We start from the raw sequence: 18,219 nt of genomic DNA, 5'->3' as shown, positions 1-18,219 counted from the left end.
ATTCCAGGGCCAATACTACAAATGAATGCCTCCCCCTGGGGCCATGTCACTGCAGAGAGCCCCAGAACGCAAGACTCTGGTTCTACAATAAATGTAATCAAACCTCAGATACTGGCAGCATGCCACTCAAGTATACCTGTGCCCCAGGATCCAGGCATTGTGGTAGTTCCACACTGTACATCTCCCAGGAGCTTAGCTCTGCTGACACTCTGAGTGCCAACATGCCAAACCTGATGCCAAAAGGTACCCCTGAACAAAAACTGTGTCCTACAGATGAAAGGGGAGAGTAGGAGAATCCCAGGAGCCCTTGCCTCTGAGAACTTTAATAGACTGAGCTGCCACAGCAATCCACAGAACCTCTACAGGCTTGGCCACAGAAGGTCTCCCTTAGTCTTTTTCATCATTCATCTCAGCCAGTGGAGCTGCATAAAGACTATGCCTCTGTGCCTTCCCAGAAACCAGAGACACTGCGCCCCACCTAGGTGATACCCTCACAGCCAACTTCGAAAGTCCTTCCCCACTGAAACCAGTTCAAAAATGCTGGAAGACGTGGCTGTTCCCTCAAATACATAGATATCAATGCCAACCTATTAGAAACACATAATAGCAAGGATACATGATACCAGCAAAGGAACATAATACTTTTCAAGTAACTGACTCCTAAAAAATGGAGATCTGCAAGTTACCTGAAAAATAATTCAAAATAATTATTTTAAGGAAGCTCAGAAAAATTCAAGAGAGTACAGAGAGACAAGTCGATGAACTCAGGAAAATAATGCATGAACAAAATGAGAAGTTCAACAAAGAGATAGAAGGCAAAACAAAAACAAACAAACAAACTGAAAAATACAGAAATTCTAGAGCTGAAAAAAACAATAAATGGAAAGAAAATGCAATAGAAAGCTTCAACATAAGACTCAACCAAGCAGAAGAAAGATTCTGTAAATTTGAAAACAGACCCCTTGATATTATCCAGTCAACAGAGAAAGCAGAAATTAGAATAGAGTAAAGAAAGGCCATGTGGGGAGGGCTCAACACAGGAATAATGAAGACTTTTCCTCTAATTCTCACTCTGAGGCCACACAACTTAATCTTTCCCTGTATGTTTCTGGCACCTCTCAAGTTGCCACCCCCTCACCCCACTGGAACACAGGGCAGTGTCAGCTTTCTGTGTCACCTTACAGTGAAAAGTCACCAGTTCCAGTTCCAGTTCTTACTCAGATAAGGAATTCTCAGTGCATAGAGCATAATCTTACATCCATCTACTGCCAGCTCTGGCACAAATCTACATGGTTCTCCAAGATCTGCAATGGTACAAAGGTCTAACACAAGCCCTATCGACTTCCTCCAATTGGAATCCTGCTCCCTGGCACAAGCAGACACAGCACAGACAATTGGATGAAGACTTTCTACTGGGTTTCCAGGCCTTATTCACCTTCCCCTTTGGTTGGTACCATTCCTGAGCAATTTAGTCAGTCTGCTGTGGACTTCCTTAGGGCCATGAATACAGAAGTAGAAATTCTTCAGGTTCTCCAGTGACACAAGCTCAGTCACCACAGTATTTCTTATTGGGTGCTAGGCTGCTGACATCTACCAGAACAAGCAGAAGCTCAGAAAGCAGTACTCTGACCCCGTTTGTCCATCCCACACAGATTAGGTATAGCTACTCTCCTCAACCCAGAAGGCCTGGCAGCCTAGGAACCTCTCCCACCAAGCACATAGGGTCTTATCCACAGAGTTCTGACTGGTTCTTTAAAACCCTTGTGCGAAAAATCATTGGCTCTCATGCTAATACCACAGCTCCTTTTGAAATGCCTAAAATACAAGCATCTTCCAACCTGCTAGCCTTGGTTACTCATCATGGACCTTCTGAAGGGCAGTCTAAAGATGGGAATGACCCACATGCATGCTCTCACTGTCTCCTAGTATAAAGAAGGGAGAGGCAGAAGTCTGAGCAGCAGAATAAGGCAGTGCTTGGCAGATCTGTCAGTACTGGGAAATTATCAGATCAACAAGTAAAGATACCTTTAGGTGGACATCAGGGCAGCACAGACAGTTTAAATAAAGAACGACCAATGGATATAAGCTCTGCAGGAGCCTATGGTGTTCCATGTTCCATCCTGTGGGAAGAGCAGCAAGTTCCAGGACTGTCCTGTTTACTATAGGGTCTCCTCCACACAGTGCCACGCCACACCCCCATACCCATATTGTCCTTTGAACAAGACCAACCTCAGTAGGAGTGGACGTGGAAGCCCTCTATCTCTGTGCACTCACTCTGGGTACTGTGCTGCATATCCTGTTTCCTTGCAGTGGGCTCCAGCAGCTCTGGAGGCACCCTATGTTCCATGAGTACCTGAGTGTGTGTAGGCTTTCCAACTGAGTCATGCTGGGGGGTCTTCCCCTCCAGGAGTAGAGGCAGCTCCTAACTTCAGATACATGCCTTATGGTGTTTCACCCCCCAGCCTAGAGAGACTCATCATCTCTGAAGCCTCTGAACAGCCATAAAAGACACTGATGGAGCGAGAACACAGACACCATATGCTACCTGAATGTGATGCTGATGTTCACTGAATGTATGCTGGAGCTGATATCTGTGAGGAAGGGAAACCCAGAGCTGTGCATATCTGCTGTCTCCTTGTAACAGATTCAAGAGAGTATGGTTGTGGACCAGATCAGCCAACTTAGTAAAGACTTGGGGCAGGTGGAGCAACTGGTGTTATACAGGAAAGCAGCACAGCTACTAGCAGCATCTCTGCATCTTGACAAAGCCCAGATCAAGTCTGGGAAACTGAGCCTGTCCATGGCAGTGAAACAGGTTACCAAAAATCTGAATGAACGATATAAATTCTGCATCACCATGTGCAATAAATTTATAGAAAAGCTGAATAGCTTCACCTCTGATAAGAGATTTATTGATGAAATCAACAGTGTAACTGTAGAGAAACTCATCTATAATTGTGATGTAGAAATGGTCAATCTGCAGCCCTGGATGAGCTGTTTCAGCAGAATGAAGATAGTATCATAGGCTTAACTAAAATTTGGAAGGCTTAACTAAAATTTACCAGGACTCTGCAGATATTTAAAGTGTACATAAATATAAATATAGTATTAAAAGAAGATTGTCAGCACTCTGCTGTAGCTCCTCAACCATGTGAGTAAATGCAGGCTTGTCCCATGGACCCGTGGTGGGATGTGAAGTGATACATTTGGGAGTACAGCTTGAGTTCTGTTGCCTCATCTCCAGGAAACTGTAATTTCTGATCTGGTAACTACCAAAGAACAAGCAGTAATTTCAAAAAGGAAAAACAATTCAAAAACTACATATTTGTAGGAAATCTGCCTTATTGGAGAAGTCACCTCTGCCCATTTTTTGTAGAAAGAGAAGCAAGAGTATTCCACCTGGCTCTCAGTTTGAACTTGGTAAATAAATGTACCTTAAAACTAGAATTTTATATTCTTAAGGATATTCTTAAGTTATTCTTAAGGATAATAAAAAATGAAATATTAAAAGAAAAAAAGAATGAAGTGAGTGCCTCTTCATTCAGTTCACCAGAGGAATGTGTGAAATTCCACATGTCAATTAGGGTATAAAAATAAGAAGAAAAAATATCTGTCTCATCTAGGAAGTTTGATACTATACACACACCCTTTCCGGAATTCATATGTAATCTCTAGTAGACTTTTAAACAGTAAAAACTTCTGCTCATTGAACCTCTGCATTTTTTTAACCTATTTATCGACACCCACAGATTTTCTCAGTGATATTTTTGAGCTTCTTCTTGATTGCTTTTGGTTGAATTTTTTAATGTGCATGCAGAATGTGTATTGATGCCTGTGACTTATAGATTTATTAAAGCCTAGGTTTATTTGGGCGATATTAAAAAATATATATCAATCAAGGGATACTCTCAAGAATTTTAATAGGGCCAAAACAAAGTTGGTGATCTAAAGGCTTGTTAATGATGTGAAGTTAGTGAAAAAATGAAATTTGTTTTCTCTTAGGGTAATGGACAGCATTCTACAGCCTAATATGTATTTTTCATGTTAATCCTCACAGTTCACCAAATAGCTAGTCACAGATAATGTGCTTGAATAAACTATTCTCCAGTTTTAATCCTTTGGGTCTATTCCTTTTAGATTATAAATCTGAACTCTGACAAATTGCACAGAAGCTCTTTGGCATTAATCTAATTTTAGCATACTGATAAAAACATGGTTTTCCTTTACTTTGACAAAGTAATGTAATTTTTACCTTTATCAGTATGAAATTCCAGCTGTTAATTGAACATTTATTTATATGATGTTTGTATTTTTAGGTCTTTAAGTACAGTGTTTCTAACTCTCATTTGTAACTGCATGCATTATCCTTGAAACTAGGTAAAACTTATTGATGTTGTGTTATAGCCTTTTTATTGTTGTCTATACAGATGTATACTAAAGTAAAATAAAACCAACAAAGTGTTTCTAGGGGAGAGAGAGAGAGAGAGAGAGAGAGAGAGAGAGAGAGAGTAAAGAAAGCTTATTTGAATTATGGGACATCATTAAGTGAAACAATTGTTCACATTATGGAGTCCCAGAAGGAAAAGAGAAAGAAAGGAACAGATAACTTATTTTAAAAATATAATGGCGGAAAACATCCCAAATTTAGAGATATGGCCATCTACGTACATGAAGCACAAAGATTCCAAACAGATTCAACCCAGAGATATCTTTACAGAGACACATTAAAATGAAACTCTCAGAAATAAAATACAGAAAATTTTTAAAGCAGCAAGAGAAGAAAAGACTCATCACCTACAAAAGAACACCAATACGGCTATCAGTAGATTTCTTAGCAGAAACCATATTCCAGGCAAACAGAAACCAAAACAGAACAGGAGTAGCTATACTTATATCATACAAAATAGATATTAAGTCAAAATCTGTAACAAGAACAAAGATCATTATATACTAACAAAGGGGTCAATTCATCAAGAGGATACATCAATTGTAGATATGCACACACCCAATACCAAAGTATCTAACTATATTTAACAAATATTAATTGATATAAAGCCAAAAATAGACAGCAATGCAACAAAAATAGGGGACATTAATACACCATTTTCAACAATAGATAGATCAACCAGACAAAATCATTAAGAGAATAAGGGACTGGAAAAACATTTTAGATCAAATAGACCTAAAAGAAATATATGGAACATTGCATTCTAAAGCAACAGAATACATATTCTTTTCAAGTTCACCAGGAACATTCTCCAGGATAGATAATATGAGGAGCAACAAAACAAGTCTTAACACGTTGCGCACGGCGGGGTTTAAATCCCTCATGAAGATTCTCGTGATCCGTATGCAACGTGTTAACAAATTTAAAAAGATTAAAATCATATCAAGTCTCTTTTCTGACCACAATGGGATTTAACTACAAATCAATAACAGAAGGAAAGCTGGAACATTCACAAATATGTGTAATTTAAACAACACATTCTTAAAAACTAATGGGTCAAAGAGGAAATAAAAAAAGGAATAAAAAATATCCTGAGACAAATAAAAATGGAGACATAACATAGCAAAATTTATAGGATGCAGTAAAAACAATTCTAACAGAGACATTTACAGAAATAAAGACTACATTAAGAAAAAAAAAATCTAAAATAAACAACCTAACTCCCCACCTCAAGGAACTAGAAAAAGAACAAACTGAGCCCAAAGTTAGCAGAAGAAAGGAAATGATAAATGTTATAGCAGAAATAAATGAAATAGATACTAGAAAGATGATAAAATAAGATAAGCAAAACTGAGATTTTTTTGAAAAGATAAAATTGACAAACCCTTAGATATACTAATAAAAAATAAATTAAAAAAATAATCAGAAATGAAAGTGAAAAGTGAAATCATTACAAAAAATACCACAGAAATACAATGGATTATAAGAGACTACTCAGAACAATTATACAACAACAAAAAAATAGACATCTTAGAAGAAATGAATAAGTTCTTAGAGCATACAACTTACTTATAACTAAATAATTAAGTAATAGAAAATCTGAACAGACCAATAATAAGCTAGGAAATGGAATCAGTAATCAAAAACCTCACAAGAAAGATAAGCCCAGGACAGGATGGCTTTATGGGTGAATTCTATAAAACATTTAAAGAAAAATTAATACCAACCCTCCTAAAACCCTTCAATAAATAAGACGAAGGAACACTTCCAAAATCATTTTACAAGGCCAGCAATCATTACCCTGATACTGAAGCCAGACAACTGTACCACAAGAAAAAAGAAAAAATTACCATTACAGGCCAATATTCATGATGAATACAGATGTAAAAATTCTCAAAAAAAATACTAGCAAACAAAATTCAAGAGCACATTAAAAAGATCATGTATCATGATCAAGTGGGATTTATCCCTGGTATGCAAGAATTGTTGAACATCTGCAATAAATAAACATGATACACTACATTAACAGAATGAAGAATTAAAATCATATGTCATTTCAATTGATGCAAAATAAGCATTTGACAAAATTCAGCACCCATTCATGATACAAAAATCTCAACAAATTAAGTCTAGAAGAAATGTACCTCAAAAAAAAAAAAAAAAAAAAAAAAAAAGGCCATCTATGACAAGCCTATAGCAAACATCATACCCAACAGTGAAAATATAAACCCTTTTTCTCTAAGATCAGGGAGAAAAAAGGATGTCCACTCTTGCTACTTTTATTCAACACTGTATTGATGTCCTAGGTAGAGCAATTAGGTAAACAAAATAGATAAAAGACATCCAAATCAGAAAAGAAGACATAAAATTGTGTCAGTTTGCAGATGACATCATACTATATATTTAAAACCCTAAAGAGTCCACAGAAAAGTGTTAAAACTAACAAACAATATCAGTAAAGTTTTATAACCCAAAAACAATATACAACAATCTATTGCTTTTCTATACACTAATAACAAACTATCAGAAAGAAAAATTAAGAAAACAATCCCAGAATTGGGATACCAAGATGGCACAGTAGGTATACACTGTGCTTATCTTCTCTCATGACCACATCAAAATTACAACTAAACTACAAAACAACCATCATTGAGAATCGCCTAAAATTTTGCTTAACTAAAGTCCTACAACTACAGACATGCAGAAGAAGCCACCTCAAGACTGGTAGGAGGGGCTGAGATACAGAACAGGCTGGTCCCATACCTGCATGTAACCATTAAAGATCTGGAGGGAAATTTCAGCTGTGGATGTCCCCTCCACCCCCAGAGGAGCGAGAGGTCCCATCCCCACTCCAGCTCAGGTTTCCAGTGACAGGGACAAAAGTACCCATAATTTCTTGCTGTGAAAACCAGCAGAGATTGAAACTGAATGAGATGGAGGGCAGCTGCACTCCCAGGCACTCCTCTTAAAGGGACCAATCATGGACTTACCCATCAACGGAATCATCTGCTCTGAGCTACAGCTCTGGGGCAGCAGCTGTAGACGTGGCAGGGACATATGGTGGGGAACTGCGTTGTCTGGCTTGCGACGGGAATTAGAGAGGCAACTTTCTCCTGGATGGAGGAACTGGTTAAGGCCATTGATTTGTTTTTGTTTTGTTTCTTTGTTGTTGTTTTTTTGAGTCTTCCCACTTCCTGCGCTTCACTTGCCATACCCTGGCCATTCAAGACCCCACCTCGCCCAAATTTCAGGCACAACCAAGTTGCTTCCAGGGGCTTTTTCATACAAACTGCCTACCTTAGCACAAGCTGCAGACTTTCCTAGAGTCTCTCAAAGGTCCACAGAACCCAGACAAACAGCATCTGATTTGAACATGTCCTGTACCTCTGACTGAGCAGCCCTAAGCTCAGCACTAGTGGTAGAAAGTTTTAGTTCACAGCTTGGCCTCTCAAGGTGCATCCAAGCACAGCACATGTGGCAGCCATCTGTTGATTTCTTTGTGACTTCTGTGGGTGGTCACAGGTGGAGTACGGACTGTGGCTGAACTTGACCTATAGTGGATCCTCTCCAAGGTGGTCCTGAGGTTGGTGCCCCCAGTGGCCAGCTTCAAAATTAGTTGAAGCATCACAGGCCACCTCCAAGTACGACACACCCAAGGGGCAGATTGAGCAGGTACCAGAGTCCTGCTGAGGCAGATCCTGCTCTGTAGGGTCAGCCCTCACACAGCAACTCTGACACTATAGTCAATGCCAGTCCTCACAACCAGTGAGTCCAAGAGTCAGTACCTCCCATTGATGTGCAATTATTAACCAAGGCTCAAGAACAAGAGGAGGGCACATACAACCCACACAAGGGAAACACCTGGAGCGCATGGTTCAGGTGACCAGAAAGACTGTGCCACTGAGCCCCACAGGATTTCTACTACATAAGGCCACTCTACTAAGACGGGAAGACATAGCAGCCCTACCTAATACATAGAAATAAGCACAGGGAGGCAGCCAAATTGGGGAGATAAACACACATGATCCAAATAAGAGAACAGAACAAAGCTCCAGAAAAAGAACTAAGTGAAATGGAGCTAAGCAATCTATCAGACTCAGAATTCCAAACACTGGTTATAAGGATGCTTACTGATCTCAGGAGAACTTTAACAAAGAGGTGGGAAACATAAAAATGGAGATAGGAAACATGAAAAAGCACCAGTCAGAAATAAAAAATCCAATAATGGAAATGAAGACTATATTACAGGTAATCAACAGTAGATTAGATGAAGCAGAGGATCGAACAAGCAATGTAGAAAATAAGGTAGGAGAAAACACCCAACCAGAACAGCAAAAGAAAAAAGAATCTAAAAACCTGAAGAGAGTTTAAGGGGCCTCTGGGACAACATCAAGATTACCAACATTCACATTATAGGGGAACCAGAAGGAGAACAGAGAGAGCAAGGACTTGAAAACCTATTTGAAGAAATAATGACAGAAAACTTCCCTAACCTGGTGAAGAAAATAGACATACAAGCCCAGAAAGCACAGAGAGTCCCAAACAAGATGAGCCCAAAGAGGCCCACACCAAGACACATCATAATTACTGTGTTTCTCCAAAAATAAGACCTAGCAGGACAATCAGCTCTAATGCATCTTTTGGAGCAAAAATTAATATAAGACCCAGTCTTATTTTACTATAATATGGCATGATATGATATGATATGATATGATATGATATGATATGATATGATATGATATATGATATGATGATATGATATGATATGAAGACTGGATCTTATATCAATATTTGCTCCAAATGACACATTAGAGCTGATTGTGTGGCTAGGTCTTATTTTGAGGGAAACACAGTAAAATGCCAAAGGTTAAAGACAAAGAGAGAATCCTAAAAGCAGCAAGAGAAAAGCAATTAGGTACCTACAAGGGAGCCCTCATAAGAATGTCAGCTGATTTCTCAACAGAAACTGCAGGCCAGAAGGGATTGGCAGGAAATATTCAAAGTGATGAAAAGCAAGGACATACAACCAAGATTACTCTACCCAGCAAAGCTATCATTTAGAATTGAAGGACAGATAAAGAGCTTCCCAGACAAGAAAAAGCTAAAGGAGTTCATCATCACCAAACCAGAATTACAACAAAGCTTAGAGGGACTTCTTTAAGATAGGAGGGGGTTAGGGATGGGTGAAAAGGGGAAGGGATTAAGAAGTACAAATTGGTTGTTACACAGTAGTCATGGGGATGTAGGGTATAGCATAAGGAATATAGTCATTATGATTGTAATAACTATGTATGGTGCTAGATAGGTATTACATCTATCAAGGTGATAGATGGGAATGGGTTTGGCAGCAGGGTGAAAAAGGTGAAGGTATTAAGAAATAGAAATTGGTAGTTACAAAATAGTCATGGAGATGTAAAATATAGGGAATATAATCAATTATATAGTTAAAAAAAAACTTTGTATAATGCCAGGTGGTACTAGTTAGGGAGATCACTTCCTAAATTATTATTTTTTAATTAAAATTTATTGGGGTGACAATGGTTACACCATTGTAATTTTAATAATCACTTCCTAAATTATATAAATGTCTAACCACTATGCTGTACATTTGAAACTAATATAAAAGAATATTGAATGTCAATTCTAATTGAAAATTTTAAAAAGAGGGGAAAGCTAGATATCATGGTGATCATTTCTTTAGAATAGGGAATAAAATCAATAATGTGGTAGCAACACTGTGTAGAGCTAGATGGGTACTGTTAAATAACTATGATGTACACCTGAAACTAATATAATATTGTATGTTAGCTGTATTTTAATAAAATATCTTTGAAAAAAAGAAAACAATCCCAACTTACAGTTACATTAAAAGCATAAAATATCTAGGAAGAAATTTAACCAAGGAGGTGAAAGACTTATACACTGAAAATTATGATATAATGAATGAAATTTAAGAAGACACAAATAAATGGAAACATATTTCATGCTCATGGATTGAAAGAACTAATATTGTTAAAATGTCCATATTATCCAAAGCAATCTGCAGATTCAATGCAATCCATATCAAAATTATAATGACATTTTTCACAGAAGTAAAATAAATGATCCTAAAAGGTGTATGGAACTCTAAAAGATTCCAAATCGCTAAAGCAATCTTGAGAAAGAACAAAATTGGAGGCATCATGCATCCTGATTTCAAACTCTATTACAAAGTTATATTAATCAAAAGAGTATTGTACTAATATAAATACATAGACATAGATCAATGAAACAGAATAGAAGAACCCAGAAATAAAACTATGCATATATGGTCAATTAATTTACAACAGAGGATCCAAGAATATACAATGGGGTGAAGACAGTCTCTTCAATAAATGGTGCTGAAAAAAACCACACAGCTACCTGAAAAGAATGAAACTGAAACACTATCTTACACCACACACAAAAATTAACTCAAAATGGGTTAAAGACTTAAACATGAGACCTAAAACCAACACTCCTGGAAGAAAACTTAGGAGGAAAGCTCCTTGATATGAGTCTCAGCGATAATTTTTTGGATTTGACATCAAAAGCAAAGGCAACAAAAGCAAAAATAAAAAAGTGGGACTACATCAAACTGAAAACCTTCTGCACAGAAAAGGCAACTATCAACAAAATGAAAAGGGAATCTACAAAATGGGAGAAAATATTTGCAAATCATATATCTGATAAGAGGTTAGTACCTAAAATATACATATACCCATATAACTCAGTACAAAAATAAATCTCATTAAAATATGGGCAGAGAATCTGAATAGACTTTTTTTTGTTTTCAAAGATAAGACGAGGTGCTCAACATCACTAATCATTAGGGAAATGCAAACCAAAACCACAATGAGATACATCACATCTGTTAGAATGGCTATTATCAAAAGACAAGAAATAACCAATGTTGGTAAAGATGTGGAAGTAAGGGAACCTTTATGCACTTTTGGTGGAAATGGAAATTGGTGCAGCCAGTATGGAAAACAATACGGAGGTTCCTCAAAATATTGAAAATGCAACTACCATATGATCCAGCCATTCCGCTTCTGGGTAATTATCTGAAGAAAACAAAAACACTAATTTGAAAGATACATGCACCTCTATGTTCACTGAAGTATTATTTACAATAGCCAAGATACAACCTAGATATGCATCAATAGATAAATGGACAAAGATTATGTTGTATATATTAAATGGAATATCACTCAGCAAAAGAAAACCATACTTATTTTTTTTAATTTTATTTCATTCTTTTTCTAGATAGCTAAACATTATTGTTATACTATCGCTCTTATTCTCTCAAGAGAGTTTTTTAAAAATGGTACCAGTATATTTTCCATTTTTTAATGGGAAAGAATATCTATGTATATTTTTGCCAATGATGTGTGAATTATTTAACATAAAAAGAAGAAGTGTGTTTAAAATGATTTTTGTTTATTTTACATGAAAATTGGTAAGTACATTTAATCTGGGAAAATGGGGAAATTCTGGTATGAAAAAATTCTCCATTTTTAGTTTATATTTCCCCAGTTGTCATTCCCTTTTTCCTTTTCACTTCCTTTGCTCTTCCGGCAGTGGTTTATAAATATATAATTTACATATTATTCACTGCAACTCTGGTAAAGATGACTATGAGTAGAGATCTAATTTTGCTCACCTCACCAAAAAAGTCACAACTCAGAAATAATTTTTTTGCAACCCTACTGATAATCTTAAGAACCTAGTAGAGCTATTCAAGTTTATTTCCAAATTGGTGCAAATTACTTGAAAAATTTACAATAACGAATCTCAGAAATATCTATAATAACTATAGCCCTAAATGGCAACAGAAAATTTCTGTTGTCAGAATATAAAACAGCCTTCAGTGTATTAACTTTTGCTCAAGGTTAAGATTAATTTTCAACCTTTTAATTCTCCAGTCATTAAATTGATAACAACATAGTAGGCAAATAAGGTGATTTACTACTGTGGTCATTTACCCTGTGTTTTATAGAATTGCTTCCTGTTTTTGAGACGTCCAGCATTTGTTCCAACAATATTATCAGTCACCAAAAAAACAGTCTACAAAATGAATTGAGCAACCAGGAAATCACCAAGCCAGGCAAAGATTAACAATTTAGAAATAGTCGTAAATTATTTACAACAAAACACTACATTTAAAAAACTGAAAGACAGGGGCCAGCCTGGTGGCTCAGGTGGTTAGAGCTCCATGCTCCTAACTCTGAAGGCTGCCGGTTCGATTCCCACATGGGCCAGTGGGCTCTCAACCACAAGGTTGCCAGTTCAACTCCTGGAGTCCCGCAAGGGATGGTGGGCTCTGCCCCCTGCAACTAAAATTGAACACGGCACCTTGAGCTGAGCTGCCTCCCGGATGGCTCAGTTGGTTGGAGCACAGGCTCTCAACCACAAGGTTGCCAGTTCAATTCCTCAAGTCTCGCAAGGGATGGTGAGCAGCACCCCCTGCAACTAAAAATTGAACATCGCACCTTGAGCTGAGCTGCCGCTGAGCTCCTGGATGGCTCAGTTGGTTGGAGTGCATCCTCTCAACCACAAGTTTGCCGGTTCGACTCCTGCAAGGGATGGTGGGCTGTGCCCCCTGTAACTAGAAAACAGCAACTGGACCTGGAGCTGAGCTGCGCCCTCCACAACTAAGACTGAAAGGACAACAACTTGAAGCTGAGTGGCACCCTCCACAACTAAGATTGAAAGGACAACAACTTGACTTGGAAAAAAGGCCTGAAAATACACACTGTTCCCCAATAAAATCCTGTTCCCCTTCCCCAATAAAATCTTTAAAAAAAAACAAAAACTGAAAGACATATTTTAATGCATGTATTCAATTATTTTGAATCATAAAATTTAAAAATTCTATTTAAGATATTTTAGTTAATAAATATCAAGTACAAAACCATTGGTAACTAAACATTAACAATCCATTCAATACAAAGTTGGAACAGATAGAGTCCCTGACTTCAAGAGATAGGCCGATGGGTAAGGTTATTATCTCAGTCCTTACTAGGGTAGCAAAGGGTTTGTAAATCAGATTGGGAGCCCCAGGACACCTTTCAAGGCAGGTGAAATTGAGCTGGGATTTGATGGTACAGTACACATTAATTAGAGAAATAGGTGGTGGGAAGACATTCCAAGCAGAGGGAAGAGCATATGGGGAGTCATGAGAGCATGCATGACAAAGCATGACCTAATCTCAATAATGCTAGTGGTTCCATAGATCTAAAGATGAGGCAAGAGTGGTAACTAGGAGCCAGATAATAAAGACATTTGCATGCTAAACTGAACAGACACTTTATCTTCATAAGGCTGGAATGTATTTTGGACCATTTCAAAAGGGCAGTCATATTCAGGCTTGTGTTTTAGCAGTGTGCAGGTTGATTTTAGTGATGGGAAATGGGAGGCATCAGAAAGAAATAAAAGAGACTTTAAAAAGCTATTGCAATAATCCAGATTAGAAGTAAATAAGGCCTAACCTAAGATAGTGGCAAGAAAATAGAGACAGATCCAAGAGATAGCAAGGAGGTAGAATCTATTATATATTACCAATAGATGTGAAGGAGAGTGAGAGTAAGCAATCTAGGATAATTATCAGATTTCTGGATTAGATGGCTGAGTGGATGACAATGGTTCCAGTTACCAGGATAGGGAATGTATAAGGAAAATAGGACTGGGGTTAGTAAGTGCTTTTCAATTTTATGTACAATAAATTTGTGATGCCAGAGAGTTATTCAATATGAGGTATTAAGTAGGCAGTTTAAGATAAAGATAGGACTCAGAAAAGACTACCCAGGTTTGTAGTTGTCTGAAAGCAAAAAACAATCTGTTTGATTTGCATTCGTGAACCCAGAGCCTAGAATAGTGCATGGCAAACAGTGTTTTCAGTAAAAAAATGGAGTGACTCACATATTTATGATTGTTGATATTATATAAAGTTGAAAAAGAATTGTTTTTTTAGTCAAAACCCATGCCAACTGAAACATTTGATAAAAGTACTTACACTCTTGGAGACTTAATTCCATCATTTGTAAAGAGGAATATAGTTACTACTTGATCAGGTTGTGGTACTACTTAATAAAAAGCACATGTGAAAACACTACACATCCATAAAATACTATAAAGATGTGAGGTGATAACATAATATTTTTTAAAAATAGAAATTTAAAATATCACCATTTATTCTTCAACGTAAAGACCCCTCCAAACACCAATTCTAACCTAGATTATAAAATTCTATGAGTTTTTGTTTCTCATTTGTTTGTCTTGTTCTTTCGTTGTTTTTATCACCCCAATAAACTTTAATTTTTAAAAAAAAATTTTCAAAAATTCTAAAGAACAGGGACCAAATATCTGGACCCCAAAATGAACTAGAAATAGTTCCATTTGCCACTAGATACTCCCAAATATGTTATCCACAGACTCTGTCCATTTCCAATACTTCTTTGGTATCAGAATATTCATAAAGTGCCTCAAAGTCATCACAACCAAAGTGAATGCATTAGCACCACCCCCAAGTCCATCCTCTCCCTCACTCTCACCTAATATTTTGCCCTCTGCCTGCCACTGTCCACTTTTCTCCACACCCACCACTACTGCAGTTGCCTATGACTTGCTCACCTCTTCCTTTGACTACTTCAGTAACTTCCTGTCAGATCTCACCTCTATTCCTTATCCCTCAAACCATCCTCATAGCCACCAGTTAGGTTTCTCAAACATATTTCTAATCATTTTACACCCCTCCTTAATACCTTTATGGTATTACCTTAATACCTCACCACTTATGACATAATATCTAAAAGCTTTGCATATTAGGTCCTAATATGCCCCATCCTTTTCTTGCTACCTCTTTTGTCTTGTGACTTGACTCACCCTATGCCACCCTCACCAGGAAACAATTTTCTGTTACTCAAAAATGAAGTAATAATTTTTATATTTTCATGGCTTTTCTATTTCTTCTGCTTGGAGTTACTAAGTCATGTTCCTGTCTTGAAATTCTACAGATCTTTTAAGGGCCAAATCAAATACTTTTGCTCCATGAAGTCCACCCTGTCTCCTGTAGTTTGTATTGGGGTGTCCACCTTCTGCATTGCTATTATACTGTGCATGTGTGTGTGTGTGTGTGTGTGTGTGTGTGTGTGTGTGTGTGTACATATATACAGTCTGACAACTAAGTTCTCAAACTCATCCTAGAAAAAGTGCTACATACCTCATTGCTGAATATCACCATGGTCATCTTCAAAATATTCCCCTTGGGAAGCTATGTATGGACACCAGTGCCTAGTCCACCCTTCAAGCAATTTTGGAACTCTTTTGCTGGAATGGCCAATCAGAGCTGTCATCATATTACCCTTGATGTCCTGAATGTCATCCAAATGTCTTCCTCTCAATATTTTCTTTACCTTAGGGTAAAGAAAGAAGTCACTGGGGGCCAGATCAGATGAGTGGGGAGGGTGTTCCAATACAGTTATTTGTTTACTGGCTAAAAACTCCCACACAGATAGTGCCATGTGAGCTGGTGTATTGTCATAATGCAAGAGCCATGAATTGTTGGCGAAAAGTTCAGGTCGTCTAACTTTTTCATGCAGCCTTTCTAGTACTTCCAAATAGTGAGCTTGATCAACTGTTTGTCCAGTTGGTGCAAATTCATAATGAATAATCCCTCTGATATCAAAAAAGGTTAGCAACATTGTTGCAACAAAGTTTGCAAACTTAATTGTCAGACCTCGTGTGTGTGTGTGTGTGTGTGTGTGTGTGTGTGTGTGTGTGTGTGTAAAACATTTGTGGAGAGCCTATCAAACCAAAGTTATATGCTTTTTATCTTTATAGGCTATAAACTTCTTTGCAGAGATTGTGTCTATACTAGTTAACTTGCTTTTTTATTTTGTTTTTTTCTTACAAATTTAGAAGATCATTTTTATGTTGGTTTATTAACTCTTTTTGTATATATTTTATTTTTTTCATGTTTGTATGTAATGGTTTTTTTAATTTATTTTTTATTAGTTTCAGGTGTACAAAACAATGTAATAGTTAGACATTTACACTCCTCAGAAAGTGATAACCCCCCTTCCCCAATCTACTACCTCTCTGATATCCTATACAGCTGTTACAATTCCATTGACTCTATTCCCTATGCTGTACTTCACATCCCATGACTATATATACATTAAATTATAATTGACATTCAATATTATTCTACTTCAGCTTCAGGTGTACAGTGCAGTGGTCAGACATCTACACAATCATGAAGTGGTCTCCCTAATAAGACCAGGGCCCATCTGACCTGCTACAAAATCTTTACATTATTGATTATATTCCCCAAACTGTATTTCATATCCCCATGGCTATATTGTGACTACTAATTTGTACTTTCTAATCCCTTTACCTTCTCCCCCATCCCCCTTACCACCTAGCAACCCTCAGTGTTTTGGGTTTTTTTCCCCACTAGTTAACTTTCTTGACAAAAACCTAACTCAAACTGACTTTTGCCAAAAGGGACTTTATCAACGCATATAACTCTCAAAGCCCAGGGACAACTGTATCCAGGGGCTCAAATGATATTGTCCAAGACCTTGATCTTTTTTCCACCTTGACCCTGTGTTTGCCTTTGAGTATTGACCATGTTCTCTTTCAATGATATATGTGCTTTCTCTTTATAGTTGGAAAAGATTGTCAATAGCGGCTCACACTTCTACCATCCAAGGTAATCAAACTAATGGAAAGACTTCTTTTCAATGTCTATCCCAGAGAAATACTCCAATGTCATAGAATTTAGATCATGTGCTCACCACTGGGCCAGTCACTGTGTCCAGTGCAATGAAGCACTGTGCTTCTATTCCCTTATGTGCTCTCTCACTGCTGCATTCCTAAATGCACATCCGTGAACTTTTGGATACTCCTCCCTCTTAAGAAAGAATTTAATTCCCCTCCCCTTGTATGTGGGCTAGACTTAGTAACTCACTTTTAATGAATAGAATATGGTGGCAGTGATGAGTTGTCACTTCTGTTATTTGGTTATAAAAAGACTATGGCTTCTGTCTTAGGTATGCTCTCTCTCTCTCTCTCTCTCTCTCTCTCTCTCTCTCTCTCTCTCTCTCTCTCTCTCTCTCTCAGATTACACTCTGCCATGTTGTGAGGACACTCAGGCATAGGGTTGCCAGATAAAACACAGAAATCCCAGTTAAATTTGAATTTCAGATAAACAATAAACAATTTTTAGTTCATGTATATACCAAATATGTTTAAAAAATAAAATAAAAAGTCCACATAGGGACGAGGTAGCCAAGAATGAAAATTTTGCTTAATTTTGTTTCCAAATTGATTCTGTGCACTTTGGGAAATTATTTCTTCCTTTACCTATCTTTCTCTAGCTTTTCCCATCTAAGAGCTACAAACTGTTTTACAATGATCTCCTCAGACCTTAAAAAAGATGTGACATTATCAAAATTCAGAAGAAATTTTCCCCAAAAAAGGAATTTCTGAGATAAGTAGGTAAAAGAAAGAAAGGTCAGTGTGTTTGGGGGGGGGGGCGGGATATGGGGGTTTCCCTAAGCAAAATTACAGGCCAAAGAAGAAAAGAACCTTATGCATTCTCTGTGAGTGATTAGCAAGCTTGCTCCTGTAAGTGGTACTGATTTAATGAGTCCATCCTGTGCCCATTCATTTGCAATAGGGCACAGGCAAACTTGGGAAAGTTTTCTCTCTTGCAGTGTCCCTATTGTTACAAATTGTAAGATATTCAG

At 37.4% G+C, this 18,219-nt stretch overlaps 1 pseudogene; it reads left to right on the top strand.

The window, feature by feature from the left end:
- The first annotated feature begins 221 nt into the window (after nt 1-221).
- On the top strand, nt 222-3,155 carry LOC109433838 (serine/threonine-protein kinase ULK2 pseudogene; annotated as a pseudogene).
- Nucleotides 3,156-18,219: the final 15,064 nt, after the last annotated feature.

Source organism: Rhinolophus sinicus, chromosome 4 (assembly GCF_057876585.1).
Source record: "Rhinolophus sinicus isolate RSI-liver-muscle chromosome 4, RSI-T2T, whole genome shotgun sequence".
Classification (NCBI taxonomy): Eukaryota; Metazoa; Chordata; class Mammalia; order Chiroptera; family Rhinolophidae; genus Rhinolophus; species Rhinolophus sinicus.
The sequence above is the reverse complement of the archived record's forward strand: the minus strand, read 5'-3'. Positions and strand labels throughout refer to the sequence as shown.